The sequence below is a fragment of the Tyto alba genome, unplaced genomic scaffold, assembly GCF_018691265.1.
Source record: "Tyto alba isolate M040663 unplaced genomic scaffold, T.alba_DEE_v4.0 Super-Scaffold_9, whole genome shotgun sequence".
NCBI lineage: Eukaryota > Metazoa > Chordata > Aves > Strigiformes > Tytonidae > Tyto > Tyto alba.
The window spans coordinates 22,823,911-22,847,305 of record NW_024881330.1 but is presented as its reverse complement, the minus strand read 5'-3'; the positions used below and the strand labels follow the sequence as shown (position 1 = coordinate 22,847,305).

General features: G+C 42.9%; 1 long non-coding RNA gene across 1 annotated transcript in view; it reads right to left on the bottom strand.

Moving 5' to 3' along the window:
- The window catches only part of LOC122152664, a 30,123-nt gene extending 8,929 nt beyond the window's left edge, over positions 1 to 21,194 (bottom strand). The window contains exons 1-2 of the long non-coding RNA XR_006164714.1: positions 21,055 to 21,194; positions 20,879 to 20,939 (exon numbers count right to left, since the gene is read on the bottom strand). This is a non-coding gene — a long non-coding RNA (uncharacterized LOC122152664). The remainder of the gene's footprint in view (positions 1 to 20,878; positions 20,940 to 21,054) is intronic.
- Between the last annotated feature and the right edge of the window lie 2,201 nt (positions 21,195 to 23,395).

The following is a 23,395-nucleotide window of genomic DNA, read 5'->3' as shown; positions in this document are numbered from 1 at the left end:
GAGTAGGTTTTAAAAAAAAAAAAAAGTGACAAAAATTATTAAATTCTATAAAACCTAAAAATCTTGCCCAGTTTTATACAACACATAATAGTAGCAGTTTAGAGCCTGCCTGAACTGATCAATTGGTCCACTCCATCAATTTAGGGAAAGTTAAGCAACAATGTAAAAAAGGACAGTATAGAATTTTACCAGTCAGAGAGACTGCTAAAAATTTTATTCTACTAAAGCCATTATTAATTGTTCTTTCTACTATTACATTTCATCCTCTGTGTGTAAAATGTTTTGTAAAATGCAGAAGAGAGGATACATTTCTGAATATAGACATATATATATATAGCATTTTGTGTACAAACAGCAAAATCTTTGCCTAGCAGAATAAATTACAATATTGTTTAATTGCTATAAAAATCAAATAATATATAGCAATAATTGTGTGCAGCCACCCAAGAAACATGGATACAGAGCAAAGTAAAATTGCCTGAAAACATTCAGGAGCTGTTGGTGTCAGTGTATGAAATGCCATTTCACTTAGTGCACTACAGACTACATTAATTACCGAACTCTGCTTGGGAAAAGTCTTGCAAGAATATAAATTGCATTTATTTTTTTTTTGCCTACCACAAGAAACAAATAACCCTTATCAAAGATCATTCATTCCCTGTCATATGGCTACAGTGACTGCAAATAAAAAATAGCAACTGAAATCAAACAATGGAAACCAAGAAAGAATAAATTAGAAGATGTCATGAGCCTTTCCAAAGGAGCTTTTAGCCAAGTCTGGGATCTCTGCTATTATTTGTGCTAGGTCAAGAGCATCTAAGCTTGACGATATTCCAGCCAAGGCATCTGCAGAGGTTTTCTGTCGCGGACACGCTGGGGTCCCTGGTCTGTGCCCATCCCACAGCAAAGCTACGGCTGGGCTGGGCAGGCAGAGTGTGGGCAGCAGGGAGCCAGCACTGGGGCTGCCCACATGGGCAGGCGGCAGGGGGAGGGATGAAAAAAATCCCTCTCTGGGGACTTGGAGCACCACAACCGCATTTCTGAAATACTCCAAGCCACACAACTGCATTTTAATAAAAATCACTCATTGCCTTAAACAAAAGCAAGCACAGCAATCTGCTACACACCATTAACACCAATACTTTCCTCCTAACTTCAGGAGATGCATGCCAGCATAAGCTCAGATATTTTTTTTATTAAACTGCAGATATTTCATCTCAAAATAAAAGAGTTATGCAACTGCATTTTGTACCCCTGTTCAGGACCAACTGCTAGACTGACTCCTATATTACACAGGAACAAGATGTTCTGTCAAAACTATTAATACCAAATCTTTCAGGAAAAGGTGGACTATTTTGGCAACAAATACTCATTTCCAGTGGAGAATAGTCCAAAAGGAAGTCAAAGATCCGGACTCTGAACGCAAAACAAGGAGCACTTGTAAACAGTTGAGACATATTTCCATGCTATGAAGGGTGAACCTCGGGCATTTTTTAAGCTCTTTCTTCCTTCATTCATGTATAAACTTATAAATGGTAGTCAGTTAAAAGCTTAAAACAAACAACCTAAGTCTTTTTGAAAAATGTTACTTACTTAACAATAGCCAAGAGCTGGGTATTTTATAAGCAACGTGAGCTGTGTTACAGCAAACTGCAGACACCCAGGCTGCTCCTGCTTCTCCCAGGGAGCCGGGACCCTCCTGCCATCCCACGTCCAGGGACCAGGCGCCTGTCTGCCATACCTGCAAACCCATGTTTACAGCACATCTGCACCGACTGACCACACCAGCCTCTGACCTCCAAATTGCCAGTTTCCCAGGACCTGAGATGGAGCTGGACACCAGGGATAAAGTGATATATTGGAAAAAGAGACACTGGCTGAGATAACACCACCATAAATATTTTTCCGAGCAGCTTAAGGCTCCACCATGTTTTGGCCATCTCAGCTGTGGGGCGAATCTAACAGGTTCTTTCAGCTCTGACACCAGCATCCCTCTCAGCTATGTCAGGTCATTTCTTCTGGGCTGGGAAAAGTGTGGTGCCCCTCTTGATGAAAGGAAGTTCAAGCTGACGAAGTTTCCACAGCCAACACCTAAACTGATTTCTACTTTTTCAAGGGGAGAGAGCAGTAAGGTATCATATTTGAACACAACAGCAGACTCAACCAGACCCAAGTCTGGGGCATGAGCTGTGAAAGAGCTTGGCCAGGCCCTGGTACAGCCAGCCCTGGCCATGTCCCAGATCCCCAGAAAGTGCTCATCTCTCCATGGGGTCTCATCCAATAAACACATCACAGCTGGGATTGCAAAATGGTGAGACATTCTGAACACAAAGGAAGGAAGAAAATTTATGTTGATTTCTCTGTTCTCCAGCATCACTAAAGACTAACAAATCCTTTAGCACTAAGGAAAATGAACCCAGAGAAAGTTGCTTGGTTTCTGTTTGAAACATCTGTCCATCATCAGCGTATGTCCACCCACTTGAAGGATCCAACAAGTCCATGTTACAGGTAACCACTGCTCATGCGGACACAAAAAGTGGCAGATGCTGGCTTGGACAAGTTCTTAAAGACAAAAAAAAACCAAAAGGATTATCAGTTTTGCATATTGCTTCATCAAGTCCCCATCCAAGAAAATTCTTGTGAATTAGTTCTGGAGGCTTTTCAACGAACAGAAGTTTTTATGAACTAAATGGAGCAGGATTCACATGAAGCAACCAGAAGCACCTGGTAGGGGATAAATACGTATGACTATGCCCATATCCTACCACTGGGTTTGCAGCTCAGCATATTCTATCCCAGCAGCCCCATTTGAAGCCCCAGTCCAAATTCTTGTGAATGCCATCAAAAATTCCAAGGAAACCATCACTAAGACAACATGAACATCCTCACTAACCCTAGATCATCACTTATGTATCACAACAGCCAAGCACCCTCACCCCCACAACATATTTTCCTTTATTTCCACTGTATAGCCGCCCACCAGAAACACAGTTAACTCAGTAGCTCTGAAGAGCACAAGGTAACAAAATAGTGAAGTCATTCTATAGGTTATATTGTCTTACTTCAGATTTGCATTACTGCATTTCTAAACAGGAAATTTTGTACTGATTAAAAATATCTCTATCTCATGTCATTTCAATGAGGCTTTGACCTTCCTTGAAGGGGAACTGAGGGAGGTTTTTTTGCTTTTTCTTTTAATAATAAACTCCCAACTGGAACAAATACTTTTTATTTTAACAAGTTAGGACACTGGAAATGTAGCATCATCTCATGTTGCCCATTACACATTTTGATTGCCTCATCAAATTATTGATGTAATATGATCATCTGGAGTCTGTGAAACATGTAGACATGTGAATTCCCGTGCAGGCTTGTGCTCCACGCTGCAGCCCTGCTGGGCAACACAGGCATGGCTGCTGCCCCACGGTCTGCCAGGAGAGACAGCACTAGAGACTACTACCCCTGTAAGTAATGTACTAGTGGCTGAGGGTACCACTCTGGTTTTATTTTGCTTCTGAACAGTACAATGGAGCTGTGTTTTTATCAGGTCCTGGATGCTTTGGTAATGTCAGCAATAATAATATATCATAAGCTGCAGTGATAAGAAAGGGAAAAGGGGAAAGAAGGAACGCAAGAAAGCAACTTATGAAACTTAGGGAACTTCAACCATGAAAGCATAACATCGCAGGAATTGCAGTCACAAATCCCCTGCTTCTACCATGTATTATGCAGCCCATTTCATGGAGCAGAACGTTCTTACAGACAAACAATAACCTAACTTAATAAAAGAACTTAAAAAGTTATGAAAGATATCTGACACAGTAAGAACCCAGTCTTTCTCACCACTTCTCCCTTGCTTATGGGGCAGCCTTCAGCCTCCTCCTGTATCTCTGAGGCTTCATCACCTAGGCACAGCACAGCCCTCTCCTGCCTCTCTCCAGTTCAGATTATGAAGTCCAGCTGGGGACAGAGGCTCAGCAGAAGAAGAAATTCAGAGGGGAGAAAGTTGGTATGTCTCTTTTCCCAGAAAGAAAGTCACAACCCAGACCCACAGATTGCCAGGTCTGCTGGATTTTTTTATGCAGATCAAGGATGATTTGGCTTCTTTCTTGACAAAGCAAGACCCATTAGCCAACTTTTCAGCAGAACAGGTAAGTTGGAAATGTGTGACAAGGAGACCTGCATGAAGAAACAGAAGTTGGGACCACACATGGTTATTTTCTACCTAAGATTTTCTCATATAACCTAATGCATACTACAGGCACAAATTGAATTCTGGCTTTACAAACAATGAAGAGAGCCTGCTTACTAGAGCTGATTTGAGTATAGCACATTTTTAGCGCTCCCATTTCCAGCCGATACCCTGCACAGTGCTTTTCTGTGGTGCTGTGCCTAGCACATTGCCAGGACACTGCAGGGAGATTGGCTGCAAATGTACATGCTCCACCAGCAGCACATCTCAGCATCCTTCCACCAGCAGGGAACTTTACATATTCATTAGACCTAAAAAACATTAATTCCAGTGCATGAGTATCACAGGCTTTTAAAAAAATGCATCTTGTCAAGTCTCACTAGTTAGCAAATGCTTCTCACTAGCTGGCTATCTCTTCATCAAACAAAAGCTCTATTCATGCTGTTGACAATCACAATATTTAGTGAAACAGAAGAAAGAGAGTTGTAACTAATCAAGCCTTGTTCCATGGGTGGGTGTAAAAGCAATTTGTTTAATTCATTTTGGAGGTCACAGAACCACAGCATTAAAGCTTATTTTACAGTGTTTCTATAATTGTGTTGTTTGAAAACCCCTTCTCCTTTTAATTTATGAGGATTTGATTTCACTGTTTACATTCCCAACTGGCACGCTGCTGTAGGACTGTGGTGGCAGTGCCGGCATGGCAGTAGCACACTGGGGCCAGGCAGGGCAAAGCATTGCTGAGCACTTTCCAACGTCTCTGTGAGGGCTGGGCAGGGGTGCACAAGAAGGACCTGTGCCCTGAGCACCTCCAGGGCCACTGAGGTGGGTGACTCAACACAGGAAAAGGGAAAACATCCCAAGGAGATTGAAGGGACAGTGTCCATCTCTATCTGCTCTTTTTTCCTAGTAGTGGCCAAGGTGGGACTTCCCCAGGTTCAAGGCATGCCCAACAAACATCACTTTGGTACTTGGAAAGCTCTTCCATTTCTGTTTCCTTAACATTAAGGTACATGTCCCATCCCCCAGCCATGTCTCACTAGCAGTCAGAACCCACACCAGCTCTCCTTTCTTACCCTTCCTGCCTCTCTGAGGTAGCAGCACCCATCCATCGCTCCATCTCCCTGTCCCACTCTCCCACCTGCTCCCCATCTTCTCCTTCTTTACCTCTCCCAGCTCCTCATCTCCTCTGCCAGTTTTCATCATCCTTGCCAGTGTCATTCTCCAGCCCCCTGAACTTCCCTGCAATGTCTGTCTTCTCAACATTTTCATGGTCTGGTCTCTCCACTCTGCCAATGCAGGAGAGAAAACATGAGCATCAACGATGACAGTCATGGCTGGGGACAGATTCAGCAACTGAGAGCAGGAGAGCAGTAGAGGAGAGGACAGAGATGAGGTTTGGGGATAAAATATCTGGAAACAGCAGCAGCCACAGAAGTTGCTGTTGAAGAGTAGTCTGCTGACCTCCCACACTTACACCCTGTGCTGATATGTTGAGGCAAACCTAAGGGACCACGGCCAAATCTTTCACTCACCAGCAAAACTTCACCGCAAGGCAGGTGCAAAGCATGCAGATGGTGACACCAATGTGCCTTGTACATGTTTTGAATCAGGAAATGTCTCCTCTTGCACTGCCTGTTGTACCTCTCTCCCTTGCCAACAGCAGTCAGCACCTAAAATGTCCTCCCAGGGGCTGGGTAAGTGCCGACACTTCACATCGTGCCTCACGCTGCTGCGTGGATGGCGTTTGCTCATGGCTGTGGATTTCCATTCATTGCAATGACAAGGAAAGCTAGAGATGGTTTTCACACTGGGGAGCGGGAAGAAAAAGAGGCAGATAATAGGTGCATGAAGCATGTGCTGCAGTGCCACATCAAGTCACAAGCCTGGTACCAGACGTCTAGAGAAAATGCAGGCACTGAAATCATGAAGCAGCGTGGCTCGGAGGACAGGCTTCCACCCACTCCCAGCAGCCAGTGTTAGGAATGAGCACTTGGATTTCTGCCACCTTTACCCTTTACTTTCCATTTTAATTTTGACCTTTCGCAAGTCATTCTTCAAATAAAATCATTCGGGATTGTGCAATGTGTTGTTACATTTTACCTGCAGCTAGGGACACGCAGTCTGGATGGCAAAAGACATGCCGGGAAATGCTGGCTTGCCCAATAAGCAGCGTAACTTTGCTGCAGCCCCCATTCATGTAACACACAGGTTCTCCTGCTCCGGGCCAAGCTGTCTTCACCTTGACTGGGAAAAGCCAGCCATCCACAGGGCATTGGTATCACAGCCTTCAGCTTTCATGCAGCACACCCAGCAAATACAAAGCAGCACTGCATTATCACTTATTACACCTTTTCACTGTGCTCTGAACGTATCACAACAGAAAATCAGGAAAGGCAGTGATACACTGGAATGCAGCCTGTGACCATGCAGGGCTTTCAAATCAAATTTATATGGACTTATACACACACACAGTTTCTCATTCAACACCCAGCCTTCTACAGTTGTGCCTTTGTGCCTCCTACATTGTGCCTTTGGCACAATGAGTCTGTGCAGAGCCCATGCTGAAGCCTGGCCCATCTCTGCCATCTATGTTTCGGGGTGGGAAAGGCAGGGAATTATGGCCCAGAGCAGCAAGTGACATGTTGCAGTTTGTTTCTTTGTCTGATGGCAGGAGGGGAAACAGGCACCAAGCACCCTCTCCCTTTCACTCTAGCCAGGGATCTGGGACTAATTCCCACCCTTGAGCATGCAGATAAAGCCAATGGTCAAAGAGAAGCTTTTAGTCTTTCTACAGAAACCAGCCCTTTTGCAGCCACTCCTGGCTCCAGAAACACTGATGCTTCCAGGCACCTCTAGAGGTCTTGACTCCATCCCACTGCTCAAGCAGGGTTAGCTGGAGCAGGTTGCCCAGGACCATGTCTATCTGGGTTTTGGGTTTTCCAAGGATGGAGACTCTACAACCTCCCTGGGCAGCCTGTGCCAGTGCTTGATCACACTCACAGCCAAAATCCCCCACTAGCTTATCTGCACCTCCCAAGTGTGAGGTGTAGAAACAAATCGTTCCTCTGGAAGGCCACTGATGTGGTGGTTTATCCAATTCATAAAATGTCAATTTTTGAATCAATCAGAGCTAAAAATTTCCATATTTTCTTCAAATCAGGAATTCTGAGGAAGCCCTCGCAGGCTGTCTGGGGGCGAGCCGGTGCAGCAAGCAGCTGTGCTGTGACAGCCTGAGCAGAGGAGCTGCCCAAGACATGCAAGTGTTGGAAGCACACCCTAGCATGTCCAGTCTCAAAGTGAAAACCCGTGTCAGGAAGCCTGGAAACCCTGTGAGACAGGATCGCCAGCTCTGAGGGATTTAGGAGACCATCTGAAGGGGCAGAGACCATGCCTAGCTAGAGGCAGAACTCAGGGCTATACACCCTGGTGCCTCAGGAACCTGCCTGAGGCCTGCCAAACCTCATTGCAGGGAACCTGGGAGCCCTAGGAGGAGCATGTAAGGGTCAGTGCGTGACCATCGTTCTGGTCCCTGGGCATGGAGCCTGGACACATGGATGCCAAGAGAGGTGGACCAGGAAGGATGCACTGGCTTCCCAAGCTGCTTATCCTGATTTAGGTGAAGCTCTCCCAGACCTTGTCTGAATTTTATCTGATGTTTGTCAAACCAAAGGTGTTGTGAGTGAAGTAATTCACATTCAGCTAGCCAACAGTTTCCAAGGAAGGTCTGATACCTGAGTGAGGGTCCATTCACTTGAGCTTGCACAAAAGGCCTGTCACAGCCCTGCAGAGACTTTTGTCAGCATTAGTTTGCAGACCTCTGTTGCCCCTGCAAGGAAGTATTTGGTGGATGACTCATTTCTAAGTTTCCTCTCTCTCCCAGAATAAGCATTTCGAAGTGTTTTCCCCAGGTGCCATTTTACTGTTTTCAGATGTGAATCCTATTTAATTTTTGGCCAAGCTTTTCATCTTTTTATTATTCCGTTAGTAGGAGAATGCAATACCTACTGATTATCATGTGGGAATTTGACTTTATAATCCTTGAAATGTTTGGTTTTAATTATGATTAAAGATGCATAGGAAGATAAAACTCCAGTCCCTTTGGCCATTTCTTGTGGCTTGATTCATTGCTGTTAATCACTACACATTGTTTACAATTTCTCAGCCAATTTTCAATCAACAAGAATCTGCAAACTGCTCATATAAAAGCCAGTCTGAATTACTTCTGCAAGCAAGATTTCCTCAGATGCCCAGCCGAGCTCAGCTCTTACATAACCCAGCTGAGGCTGGTGGATTTATTCTAAGGATGAATTTGAACAAATGAGTCAAATTCCAGAGACTATGATAAATCCCCACAATCCGGTATCGCTGGGCACAGGATGGACTGCCAAGACTTAGCAGCAGGCACACATGTTTGACTTGCAATGGAGAGTACAGCTACCATATCAATATAACTTTTCTAGATCATTCCTAAAGTGATCTTCACTTAAAAGACCAATATATTACAGACCAGTTAGAACATATAGAAGGATTTCAATAAATACAGCTGTAAAGGGAATTAAGGGTAGGAGAGAAAAAACCAAGAACCGGTCACTTCAGAGGTTGAGTGTCAGAATATTTCATTTCAGCATTTCTAGGATGTAATGTCTCATTTTCTTATTTACAAAGACAAATTGACTTGGTTCAAAATGGCAATTTCCACTTAAAAATTTACTTTTAAATTATTGCAAGGGAGTAAGTTACTTAAAGTGGAAACACTTTAATTTTGGATTGAGCAATATAGTTCATATCAACCCAAAGAGATCTCTTTCATCTGCTGAAAAATCGTGAGACAAAAAAAAAAAATCTCTTTAAATTGGAAAGGAATTACATTTTCCAGGTGGTGTGTTTTGGGTTTTTTGGGGTGGGGGGAAGGCAGCAGCTCCAAAACAATAAATCCATTATTCACCAAAATGCTCCAATCCTGAAACACCTTGTGCCTCTTTCTTTTGTTTCAAGGAGGCCCTTCATGATGCCTGAAGACATATTATTTATTTCTCTCTAACCCTTTTGCAAAAACTGATCCTCTCAGCCTAGCTGCAGCAACAACCCCAGGTGCAGCAGCAATACCTCCAGACAACACAACTACCAAACGGGCAGCCCAGCATGCTCACCAAACTGGTGGTTCTTTTCCTCCAGAAGCACGTCCATGGGGTCAGACTGTCACACGGGTCTCAGATTCAACCACGAACCACTCGGTGCTTCTGCTTGAGGAGTACACAGGTGGGGATGAACCAGACCCTCCTGGACCTGCTTCCCCAGTGCAGTCCTTTGACATCTCAGCAGTGTGGGGACTTCAGGCAAACCCTCCAAGGAGTCACGGCCTTCTTCCTTGACAGTCAGTTTATTTCCACTTTGCTACCCACGGTTTTTCCTCCTTTCCTTCTCCCTCTCAAACCAGATCTTTCCCTCCTATGAAATCCAGCCGCTTTCAGACCCATCCCTGATCTCTTCCTTCCAACAGGGTACTCACCAGCTGTGTCTCCTAAAAACTCAGATTTTATTTTAGTTTGTTTTGTTTTGGTTTTTTTTTTTTTTTGTTGTTTTTTTGTTTTGTTTTTTTAGTTTGTCTATGGTAATAAACAACTCTTCTCCCGGAGAGGAGAGGTGGGAGGAAAGGATGGCCAGCTTTCACCTGAGGAGAGCATGGGGGGTTTTTTAAATGGGTGCAAGAGTGCCAGCTGGCACCAGGTGCAGGTTTCAGCTTTTGTGTAAGCAAAACCACCAACATGTCAGGGCTCTACAGCCATGTCCACTCCCCAAATGGGGTTTGGCTGCCTGTGCTCACGGGCAGCTCCGGTGTGGTGCAGCTGTGGTCTGGGATCGGCCTTGGGGCAAGACCTGAGGGAGAAGGGGCTGTGATGAGCCCTCTGGGGGCCTCCACCCCCTCGCCTGGGAGCTGCTTTTCATCTCAGGCACTCAGCCTTGGGCCATGCCTGAGCCCTGCCACTGCCCGTCTGGCCAGGTCCCTTACTGACTGGGGTCCATAAGCTCAGCCTACCCTCTGCTTTAACCCCAGCCAAGTCCTCAGCCCTGCCTGTACCCAGGCAAGCCTCTATAAAAATCCTAAAATTTCCACACCAATCAAACCAAATTAAGATTCATATACAGGTCTCCATGGTAACTGTATATAAACCAATTAGAATTATAGAATCGTTTAGGTTGGAAAAGACTTTTAAGATCACCAGTTCCAACCATTAACCTAACACTGCCAAATTCACCACTAACCCATGTCCCTAAGTGTCACATCTACACATCTTTTAAATACCTCCAGGGACGGTGACTCAACTACTTCTCTGGGCAGCCTGTTCCAGTGCTTGATATCCCTTTTGGTGAAGAAACTTTTTCTAATATCCAGCCTAAACCTCCCCTAGTGCAACTTGAGGCCATTTCTTCTTGTCTTATTGCTTGTTATTTGGGAGAAGAGACCAACACTCATATTACTACAACCTCCTCTTAGGTAGTTTTAGAGAGCGATAAGGTCACCACTCAGCCTCCTTTTCTCCATCCTAACCCCAGTTCCCTCAGCCGCTCCTCATAATACTTGTGCTCTGGAGCCTTCACCAGCTTCATTTCTTTTCTCTGGACATAGTCCAGCACCTCAATGTCTGTCTTGTAGTGAGGTGCCTAAAATTGAACACAGTATTTGAGCTGCAGCCTCACCAGTGCCGGGTACAGGGGGATGATCACTTCCCTGGTCCTGCTGGCCACACTATTTCTGATACAAGCCAGGATGCTCTTGGCCTTCTTGGCCACCTGGGCACACTGCTGGCTCATATTCAGACAACTGTCAACCAACACCCCCAGGTCCATTTCCACCAGGCAGCTTTCCAGACACTCTTCCCCAAGCCTGTAGCATCGCATGGGGTAATTATTAGAGATACCTCTAATTATGCTTCTATATCTAAAAGTAGCAGCTTGCTTCACTCGGGTTTGTTTAATCCAATCACTAGTATATTAATAACAAACGAAAGAAAAAAAATCACTGGAAAGGTGGTAGATGCAAACATCCTTCAGGAAAAAATAGCATGTGGGGAAGAATCACAGCACTGGCATGTGTTCTTTTATAAAAATATACAGGCTGGGAGCAAGCTTTAGCCCCATGTATTTTCTGAAAAGATGCACTCATTACATATCATTACACAACTCAGAAGAAAAGTGCTTCTAAAGTCTAAGTCCTTCCTTGCATAAGTGACCCATTTCAATCAGTTTATTTACTTGTTGAAAAAGTACCTGTCATCTTAGCACATTTCCTATTGCCCTTTTCTTATAGGAAGCTAAGGATCATGCATGTTTTTCTAAATTAACATGCTGTAATCTGCTAGGTTTTTAAAAATGTATATACTACATTAGGCCTTATTAGATAAGAAATCTGTCTTCCTCCCACCACGTTCATCCTGCCAATGAACATCAAGGGACTGCATTATCCCTGACACTCCGTGATAAATCAGGGTTAGACATAAGGAATGCAGTATGCCACTGAAACTGCACTGGGAAGTTTACTCCAGGAGCATCACATTACTTAGATCAGACACATCCCAGGATGCCAGGATACAGTGTCATGGTTAAAGACCATTTGGGACCCCAGTATCGATTTCTGTTTAATGACATCCAATAATGAGGCCCATGAGAGAGAAACTATATGTAACAAGAGATAAATAACCTTTCTGCAGGCTACAGCAATTGGTTTGACTAGATAATTAAATTATTTCCTATGTTTCGTTTAGCAGAATGTTTTGGGATACTTGAAATGACCAGCAAATAACTCCATTTTTACCACTCTCATTGTTTACAAGGCACTTTCTCTCCTAACTATTGGGAGGCAGTGAACAAACTTTAATGAATAAAACTCCACCAGAAACTAAAGCAGATTGTGGTACCGGGGAGGCAGTTGAAGCATGGAGAAGTTAAGATTATTTCTGGTGGGTTTGGGGTTTTGGTGGGATTTTTTTAATTAACTGTCTGCAATTCTGGGGATCAGTCTTAAAAGACTGATATTAAACTCCAGGGCTGTGAAACCCATCCACAGCCTCTGGCTCCAGCTGGATTTTAGTTCAATGTTTGTTCCAGATTTCATGGATATTCTTGACACTACAAATCGCGGGCATGGAGGATCACCATTTCTGAAAAGTTAGATCATGTTATCTGACATCTAACAGCTGGAATTTGGGTGTAATTTTGAAAAGCCAAGTTCATGCAGAAATGCAGTGGCAGCAGCTGGGGGCCCTGGGCAGCAGGCAGTGCTCACAGTCTGTTCTCTGTGGCCCAGGGCGGGAAAATACAGGCACACAAGTACATGATGGGAATATGACTGTGTAGGATCTTCCACACAATGCAAGACGTGTTCTTCCACTTACCCACAAATGCCTTTTTAAAATCATTCTTCTGACCAAAGAAATGGGAACATGCACCAATGTTGTTACTAATGTCTATTGGTACATTTGTACTTGAAAAATATCTTGTTTACATTATAGAGACCACTCCCTTAATTAAGTACTTTCTTAATAAAGCTCCTTGTACTAACATGTTACTTTAAGCTCTCTTATGTCCTTACTTTAATTACTTTCTCTTAAGGAGCTTTGCTTGCGTGAATTATATTGGAGCCCTTGAGTACAGTATTAGTGAACTCAGAGTCTGTGGTTCATATCTACAATTTCTTTGGGTATTGAAGCAGCATATTAGCATCACTGCAGTTTGCAGCAGCAGACACATGCCATCACCTCTCCCGTGCTAGAACTATTCTTCTGTCCCTTCTTATCTCAGCTTCTCTCTTCCATTCACCCCTGACCTCCCCTAGACTTTTGCTCTTCTGCTAAAGTTTCTCTCTATAGATCTCTTTTTATGAAAGCAATTATTCCTGGCAGCATCTTGAATGTCTGTCTCTAAGTCAGGCACCTCCATGGAGTGTGGTATAAGATGTAGTAAGAAAAAGCTGGACAGAAAGCAGCAATATAAATAATCTTTAATTCCTTCACTGCTAGCATAACTACAAGCTGTCTGCTGTGGTGGTATGCACTTGCATTTCTGAAAACTCAGTTATGTGTGTGCCTGTGAATCCTAACCTTTGCCCATCCTCTGTCACATCCCTCAGTGTAGGAATTAATGACAGAGCGTATGAAAGGAGCCACAGCAAAACTGAGACTCTGTGGGGATGTGATACCAAACTGTACCAAAACTGTGAGGCACTGCTACTACTGCAATATCAGTACCTTCAGCCCAATGCCTGCCAGTCTGCAGCACCATCTCCCTTCCTGCATTTTTTTTATTTTGCCCTAATGAGCGCAGTCTCATTTTGGGGGGGCACTGGGGAAGGAGTAGGCCTGGAGAGGACCTCCTGCTCTCCTGGATCCGTAGTAGCAAGTCATGTCCTCCTCAGAAGTGTGCCAGGGTGAAGCAGAGCTGCTGGGCAGGAAGGACCACTGGGTTGGAAGGTCCTGAGAGGACAGTGGATGACATGCTGCAGCTGGTGGTCCTGTGGCCTTTGAGTAAGGGTTGATGGAGAGAGGCAGTCCCAGATCTCCAAAACCATCTTGCATCGTATCTTCCATCCCAGAGGTGGGCAGAAGCACATAACTCCAGCTGCTGCATCTTTTCACAAAGGTGTCCTTCCTTGGATGCATTTCACGTACATGGCATCTCACTGTTCTGTAAGTACTATTTCAACAGCCATTTAAAAAGAAAAAGAAGAGTGAAAATGCTGCAATATAGTTACCAAAGGAGGTACCATCAACCAAGGATAACAGGGAAGAGTGGGTGTATCAGACTCAAATTATGACCTCCACTACACTGGAGAGCTGATTTTTTTCCTGTTTGATCTAGTTCAACAAATTAAATTATTTCAACACAGAGCAAACTATTTCCCTGAATGATATGATCCTCTCTGAAAAAAAAAGATCCTCATCAAAGTGTTCAATGATGTGGCAAGAGCATTTTTTTAAAATAAATAAAACTAGCAGTTCAATGGAGAATTATTTATTATTGTTAACATTCACCCTTTTGGTGCTATCACCACATGCAAATACAGGTAGGTATATAAGAGGAAACTGGGTCTCATTTTATGATGGGACAACAGCCACTCAAGTTTTTTGATGATGTTTTAATGCACAAAATACACAGGCTTCTGTTTCACTAGTTATAATACCACAAAGCTGTAATTAATATATTCCAGCTGTGTATTTGTAAAGGCATAACTAAGACAGAAAAATATATTTAACACACAGAATCTGGACAGAGAACTTTCCTCTTATCAGTAGTTAACTGTAGATAAATTAAGCCATTAAAAGAACTGCCAGTCCATTCTACAATGGCCATGTTCTGTTTCTTTTTAAATATTTGAAAGGCAACATTCTCCTTAAAAAGATTTTTTTTTTTAGAATTAAAAAAACAAAATCTAATTTCCTAGCTGTCCTGACATGGTGATGACAGCTCCATAAACCTGTGTAATTATAGAAAATTGTGTTCTGATGTTTGATCCTGAACATACCATTGCAAAGATATACTGTGGAATAATTTTTAATAGCTTACCTGCATCTACCACACATGAGTGGCCGGTGGGCATGTATTTATCATGCTGTTACATCACAAAACACCAAAGATCAAACCCGAGGATATTCCATGGGGCTGTCGTTCAGAGGGGTAGTCTAGACCACCCCCTGAATGAGCTGTCAGGCTGCACACACACACGTTTGCCACTGCACATGAAAACCTTCCCTGGCAAATCTGTGTTTATAGTTCATGTTCTTCCATGGGCACCAGCAAACAGGTCTGTGCTGCAATACCTTGTAATGGCTGGAGAAGTACCGATCTGTTTGGGTATATAATGCAATCTGATGCATCCCAGTAAGTACTGTTAGTTGATGTCCAACCTGGGCAAGCCTCTGTTTTGATCAAAATGAAATTCATATGAATAATTTAGTGCTTTAGAGATGTATAAAATAATAGCCTTTTTCCTCATAGTGTTTAAGAAAATCTAATTTCTTCCTACACAAGAAATCAGGGGGTTAATTGAACCCATCCTTCATTCTACAGTGAAAGTTATAACAGAACTTAATGTTAAATAAATGTACTGAGAATTGCCAACCTTTGATTTTGGACAGCTTTCCTCTCATAATTGAATTGTGTCCCAATGTAATCAGGTTACTTTTTGCCTCTTGCTGAGATTTTAAGGACAACAAATACCCTACAGTGGAAGGATTGCAGTGCTGGATCCATTTCACTCACAAAATTAGGCAAAGTCCTGTTTTGGCTGACAGCAATGGGGTGCCAAACCTCTCTCCTCCTCCTCTGCATGACGAGAGCAGTGCCAGGGCCGTGCCAGCACTGCCTGCCACTGCCCCGTGCTGGTGGGCAGCACCGCCGTGCTCAGCATTATTTTGGGGGTCCATCCTCAGTGGCTGCAGAAAGTCAGTTCCACCCAGCTCTCCTTCAGAAGCATCTTCTGAAGAGTAGGTGCACAGCATGCAGCGTTGAGATGGAGTAGAGGAGAGCTACTTCAGTACCAAAGTATTACAGGCTGACCTGCTAAGTGGATGTGAACAATCCCTGCCAGGACATTTAGATCTTCAGAGACTGCCCTAAAATGAACTTGAGAGCACTTTCTGCAGTACTTTAGTACTAAAAGGTTTTATACATTTATTTTAAAAAATATTTCTGCATGAAAAATCCCCAGTGCCTGAGCACCTGCATGTCAAGAAACTGTCCTCCAACTCCTAGGTCTCAGCCTCATCGCTGAGAAAGGAGTTTTGCAGGAATACAGAATCAATAACCCTGGCACAAAATGGGGTTGTTCTGCTTTTTTCCATAGGAACAAGGGGAGAAAGAAGAAGTATTTGAGGAGTAAAGGAGGAGACTGGAAAGCAACAATACATGCCATTTTAAGTATAATTCAAATGAATAAATAACAAACACAAAGCAGATTACCTATGTTGGTGGAGGTAGATAAAGTATGTTTGTAGGAACACATAAAATAGAATATGCCATTGTACGAATGTTTTTTCCTCAGATGTTAAAAATAGTAAATATAAATACAGTCTCTTCATGGCAACAGGAGCTGTATATGCTCAGCCTTTCTGACAATCCAACAGACATACAGAATCCTGAACCATCACAGCTCTTTTCCAGAAAACTTTTGCACTCCATCTGCCCTTCCTTTCCCCACCACAGATATTTGGTGAGGTGCTGTGTGGCACCAAAAAAAGACTAAACATCCCCCTAGCAGAGACCAGGCTTTCTGAACAAACTCCACCTTTGGCCCCATCCCCAGTGTTGCCAGTTCCTGCATTGCTACCGCAGTTTGCAAACGGAGTGGAGGGGTACCAGGGGGCTATAGTCACCACAGGCATTTTATATTAAATCCTGAACATGTCTGCAGAGCATCCCTCAAGCCCTATAAATATAATAACACCCCTACAGAATCCAGTGGCTTCTAAGTTATTCAGTGGGCTCCTGGGGTAAATGCTTCCACCCTGGGTTGCACGAGCCCCACCACACACTACGCTGTGTTTGTAGTGGTGCTGGGGTGAGAGAGGAGGCTCCTCATCGACAGCACCCTGATACACACCATTCTTCCAAAACGCCACTGATCAAGCAAGGATATACTAATTTTTTTAGCTAAAAGACACATGAATCCTTTGCTTCACTGGTTATGGCTATTTCTATTTCTCAGTGTCCTGGTTTCAGCTGGGATAGAGCTAATTTTTATTCTTAGTAGCTAGATGAGTGCTGTGTTTTGGCTTCATCATGAGCTTCACCACATTCAGCTTCCCTGTGTCAGCCACTGCGCAGGTTGTCCTCATGTCTGTCATGGCCAGTCTAGGCTTGGGACTGGATGTACCACTTCTCTACAAACACAGTTCACATGAATCCTATTTTTAAAAGGCATCAGAGATCCCAGAGAAACCAACAAGATCTCTGTTTCAGCACAGATTTCCTGTTTTAATAGAGGTTGAATGAAAGTTTCTTCTCTCAGAGGCCAGTAGCAGATGCAACAGTAAAAAAATTTACCTTTGTCAAGGAGAAAAGGGTCACCATCCCAGACTTGCAACCCTGGAAGAAGTGCCAGGCACAGAGACCAACTGCCATGCCATTGGGATAAGCCCCAGTCCCTCCTTCAAAACTGTGTTTTACATGAGCAGGTGAAAGGAATACAGTATCCTTAGGGAGGAGGGAAAGGGCAAACTAAAACAAACTGGTAAAATAAGGTTTTGAGGAAGAAAAGAGGGTGACAGCTTTTGTTGTCAGTTCAAAGCTTCCCTGTAAGACTATTCACCTACCTTATGTAAAAGACATCTGTAAAAAGTTCAGAAGTTTCAACAAAGATCCCTACAAATCTAATCTTTGCCTAGCTGCAGAAGCAGTTTAAAGCTTCTTTCAGTCTGTTCATTTCCCTGAACTAGATCCAGATTAAAAGCAATCCCTTCAAAGAAAAAGAAAACCCAAGCACCTCTTAAATCTATTCCCTCTGATGAATCTCTGTATGTGTATCAGGTGTCCTCAGCTTCTATAAACCCTGTACTTCATCCTGCCATTCAATATTTTTTTTAATGGTAACTTCCTAAGAGATTAAATGAAGATTTATCCTTTGGCTTGTATTTTCCTTTTTGCAGAAATGATAAGTTTTTGATGCTCTCTAGAGGGTGAACAGAGGTCAGAGCAACCGTAACTGATCCTTTGCACATTTAACTCATACAAAGACTCGTCTCCAATATTTGCTAACTGTATACACTGATACCCTGTGTACGTCACCAGAAGTAAAGCTACCTAATGCTGTAAATCTACTGAATCAGGCAGCTTCCACTCCCTGCACAAGATGGTTTCCAGTGCTGTGGAGTGCAGTAGCTGCGGGTGACCAGCAGCACACCAGACCTCACTGCCCAGGGACTGTCCAGGCAGAGCTGCCACCTCTGCTCTTGCTTAGCACCTAGCAGTAATCTATCTTGTTATAAAAGCTCCTCAGTTCATTCTGCAGAGGCATTTTTACCTAGTCAGTTGGCTAACCTTCTAAAAAAATGGCCATTGTGGAGTTGGTAATAACTTCAAACAGCTTTTTAACCACAAACAGCATTGTAGAAATTAAACAATCTACACCCCTTTAAAAATTCCTGATTCTTCCATGCTAAATATTCTTATATTTATTATTCTTATATTTGAATGTGATACTTGATTCTTCAAAATTGCCTGGACAACATCAATTTCAGAATAGTTCAGCTCAATTCTCTTTTCTCACAAATAAATAATATTTAGATATTTGCCACTTCATTCACCCAGTAGATCCAGGGGGCTGTAAACAACAAATTATTTTAGTACACTGCACAATTGCTATTATTTTGTCTCATCAGTCCTTATACCAATTAAATTGTCCTTATTCCGATCAGCAAGCTTTTAAAACTTGGGCTGCTGTATACTCAAAATATAGAGATTTTTTTAATTAGCCATGACATACTCAGCAGTGTCTGTCTGCTGGCATGGAGGGAGCTGCCTAGCAACAACGCAAAAAAAATCCTTCAATAACCCCCAGTGGATCACAAAGAGTCTGTTAAAAATGTTAATCTCTCTCATAGAAAAGTAGAGATGGTTTCAATTAAGGACAGCAATTCTCAACTTGTTATTTATACACAGTGAAGTAAAATAACATTCATAAAGTATAAATACAATGTGAAAAAGCCATGCATAATTACTTAAAGCTTTAATTTGCAGTATGTAATTTACCATTCACATCTGTAAGCCTTTTGTTTTACTTAATGGCAAAAACATTCTAGCTAGGTTAGACCTACACTGGAGTTTATACAAGGTAGAAATCTCAGTAAGTAGGGATGGAGAAGCCATTTAGTCCATCCCTGAGCACCAAGTCAGGATAAATTATATATAAACCACTCCTGATCAATAACACTTTTATCCGTTTCCCCAAAACCTCCAAACCCAGACAGTAGACAACCTCCTTTGGCATTGTTGTCCGGCTCTCCCAACAATTGGAAAACATTAAGGAATCTCTAACCTAAACCTCCCTTGCTCTAATCCTGCTTACTGTAATAGAGCAGACATAAAGAACAATACACACTTTTTTAGCAATTTCTGACGTACTTGAAAATAGCTATCATGTGTCAGTCTTCTGTTGAGTAAATAACTCCACATTTTCTCAGCCTTTCCTTATATAGCTCATACATATTTCCTGAATTGCTTCCTATTTCTTTTGGATTATTTCTCCAACTCCTTATACTCCCTCTTGCCTTGCATATTGAATAAACACACCCTCCCATGAATAAACACACCCTCCCAATCCAAGTCAGCAGTGACAGCTCAAGGTCTGTGGCCATCATTTCTCCAGGCATTGCAGGACCCAGATGAGCTTTCTCCTATCCTTTCCTGTCCTCTTCTGGGTTCACCTCTCTTTTGTTGTTGATACTGCTCATGTCACTGATCAATCACCACCTCTGGCCTTTCTACAGAAAACTGCATCAGAAGAACACCAGGAGCTAACAATGGTCAGAGGTGCCCATGCAGAGCTGACCCTCCCCTTGTGCCAAGAGCCCATTTCACCCCAGTGAAGGGCAAATGTGGGGCTGGAGACAACAAGCCCCTGGGTGGGCTCTCACCTCCAGCCCTGCAGCCCCACCTGGTTAGGCAATGAAACGTGCCAGAACCAGCAGCATTATGGATGTTTTTACACCCGCTCTGGCCAGTTGATCCTCCGGATAACGGGCACCGCTTCTTTGCAGTTGGACCTCTGGGGTCCAGATGGGACATGTCCCTCCCACCTCAGCCCAACACAAAGCACCAGGAGACCATGACAGTCCTTGGTTGCCCTCAACAGTAACGGTTGTGGGCAGGAGCACTCAAAAGCCCTAAAACTTGGCCCTCGTTGATCATAAGGGAAAATGCATCATCTCTCAAATTAATTTTGTTTTCCCCAAAGGGCTAACTCATTAAAAAATTACAATTGAATGTCTTTAGGGATTGCATGCTGGCAAAACAAAGTCCCTAGTCCCTTCTCAGGAACAATGAATTACCTTTTTTTGATGAAACAATAAAAGGACTCAGAGTCATCCAGTGGATTAACATAAACATTTATCCTAACTTGGCAGAGCTACAAGCAATGAGGAAAAGAGTCCAAGAAAGGAATAAATAATAGATAACCTCAGTACCTGAGGTCAAAACACTGGGAAAATATTCCCTGCACTACACAAGCTGCGAAATCCAGTCTTTTAAAATACACACTTCAAAAATCAGAATGAAATGCCAAAGTAGCAGTTTTAATGCTGTTGACCAGATGTTTGCATTTTTTTGGTATTTTTAGCAATTATCTGACAACAGTTAATTCAGTGCTTTGAAGAGGGGTATCACTATGTAAAGTCTTGTTATTAGTATAATTATGAATGGACTTCACTGCTGAGTTTGGTAAATCAGGGCCCTTCTAGCTTGTACACAACATGTGCATAGCTACTTTGCAGCTGCACAGTCTGCCTTATCACATGAGAAATTAACTTTCTTATATATATTCTAATTTATTGGGGTTCTTCCAAAGCATGCAGAATACATGAATATATATATTTTTGGTCACATTAGGTAGTCAGTTTTCACCCCAAAAAATCCACTAGAATTTTTATTTCTCATGAGTTTTCCTTCTGATTATTAATGTGACTGATTTCTTACCTTATTAGTTTTTATTCCTCTGTTCTTCTTGCTGGAAGTGGTGTTTTGACTGTGGCACACTCTAGAAGCAACAAGAAAATGTGATCATTCTCAAAGGTCTTAGTCAAATGCTCTGCAACTCACACTAATCAAGTCCGAACCTTTAAATTTGAGTACAGAAGGCAAAACTTTCCTACCTGTACCTCTCATTTCTCCTCTTCAGTTGACTATGTTTTGGGGTGTTAACTTTCAGCCTGTTCCTTCTAGCTTCTTTGTATTAACCAAAGTGGGTATTTTGTTTTTTTAAGACAGCTTAAGAAACAGGTTGCAGACACAGTTCTTGTGTCTGAATACTTATTATGGCAAGGGGAAGCTGTATACTCAGGGGCATTCCTTTTGTTGCTGGAAACATAATAACATTTGCTTAATCGTGTTTTATTAATGTTAATATACCCAGAGGCTCAGACTCTGCCTGCACATTTTTGTAAATTGAATTAAAGGAAAAATGAATCAGAGTTAAAAGACAGATGATTAATTTTATTCACTTGCTTAAGGGCATTTAAGCCAAATGGTTTCCACATCTATTTTTCTTTAGAGAGCAGACTTTATAGCCACAGGGCTAAGAGAAACTTGTCAGTAAGCCATTTTCATTGCCATGTGTCAAGGAGAGCTATTTAAAGCATTAAAAGGAGTGGACATTAGGGAGAGGTGTTCACCTCCTGCTCTGTAACAAATGGCAAGGTTATACAGATATGGTCTCTCCTGCCTGATGCTGAGATCAGAGGGTTTTCATAAAGCATTTTTTAATGAAGCTTTCAGAACACCCCCCAGAGCCTGCTGCTTGAGACAGGCAAGGACATGGGCACAGCACAAACCTGTTAGAAAGAGACATTTCAATCCACAGAAAATCCACATTATTAGCAGGTATGCCTCAACGCATACTGTAATTTAAAGGCCATTATTGCACTATTTAATAGGCTTTCAGCTAGTCACAGTGGAAATCAGTTCTTGAGACAGGTTTCTCATTTGTAAATAAACATAATTTGTTAGAAAAGCCTCTGTTGGATGTATATTTATACAAAGCCTGGACTGAAATATCAGTATGAATGCAGGACTGTTCAGTAGGAAACCCACTCTATTTACCAGTTATTCAGAAGGGTCTGGTCTGAAGACACTCTGTATATAAACGTGTCGGGCATTTCTGGCAACTCTCCTTTGATTTCTTCACGACTTCTTATCCAAAACTAGAAAGTCAGAAAATACAGCAAGGCAAAAATCTCAAAGAAAGAAGGATGTTTAAAACGTATACAAAAGTGGATTGCTTGAGCCCCTCCATGTAAGCAGAAGGCACAGCAGAAGTCACTCATCTTTTTAGGATCAGGATCTGAATATTTTTCCATCTGTTTTGTCAGAGATGGAGCTGGGAATGAAAAAGCCTAATCCATAAGGGAAGGATTTCCACTCTCCCAGGTCTCATCAGTGTGGGATGGGCTGGAGAAGGCTCCCAGTCAGCATAGACCATCTCCACCCACATGGCCATGGCCAACACTTTCTGCAAGTACCACTCAGTTCACCTTGCACTTACCCTCCCTGGTTAATCCTGGCACCTCAAATGGCTCCCACCCCCTCTTCCCAAAGCTAATGACATATGGATAATGAAAATGACCCAGGAGGAGGAAATCTAGAATTTCTGAGAGTAAAGGAAATTATTATTAGGCCCTCCAAATAATCTGTGAGACTTTTTGAAGGTTTTTTCACATCCTGTGTTTCAGACAAACAAGACGTACATACCATCAGGTCTTGCACATTGCATACACCTGGCAAATACTGTGCTGCATCGCAGCCTGTAAAATACTTTCATGTGCCACAGGCATAATGAGAAGATCTGTCCACCAAGTCAACAACCAAATTGAAATGTGGAAATCTGTGGCATAGCTCTACAGCTAAGGGTGGCAAGATCCTCCCTTTTGGTCTCCTTCATGCCTGTGTCACCAACAAAACATCCTGTTGTTTTTCACACCTTTTGGAGATTCATGGTGTCTACCAAGCCTCCAAACAAGGTCTCTGGACACCAGTAGGACATGGGCTCACACACCATCCTAAGCATCTCACACATCCAGAAGTATATGATGTTAGCCAAACTGCAGCCCAGGGCACTTCATTTTGGGCCCCCACCGAGCTTTGCCTCCTATCTTTCACTGTTGTATCTCTATTGCAAAAACAATGTTCAGCTTTATATTGCTAAATAAGAGTGATCTCCACCAGCACAAGCAGGGTTGGGGCTATTTGATGAAACTGAGTTTTTTGCAGGGGTACTCTGACATTTCATCAGAGCTTTGTTTTGCCTTAATTGTGAAGAAAACAATTTAAAATGCAAGAATAACAGGCTCTGAATGAAAGAAAAAATGCAGCTGTCACGCCCGTTCCTCTCCCCGAAGGATGGAAAACCCCCCGAGCCCGTCGCTGCTGGGTGGGGAGCAGGCCTTCTCCCACCTGCCTCTCAGCCTGTGCACACAGCAGCGCGCAGACCTCTCAGTG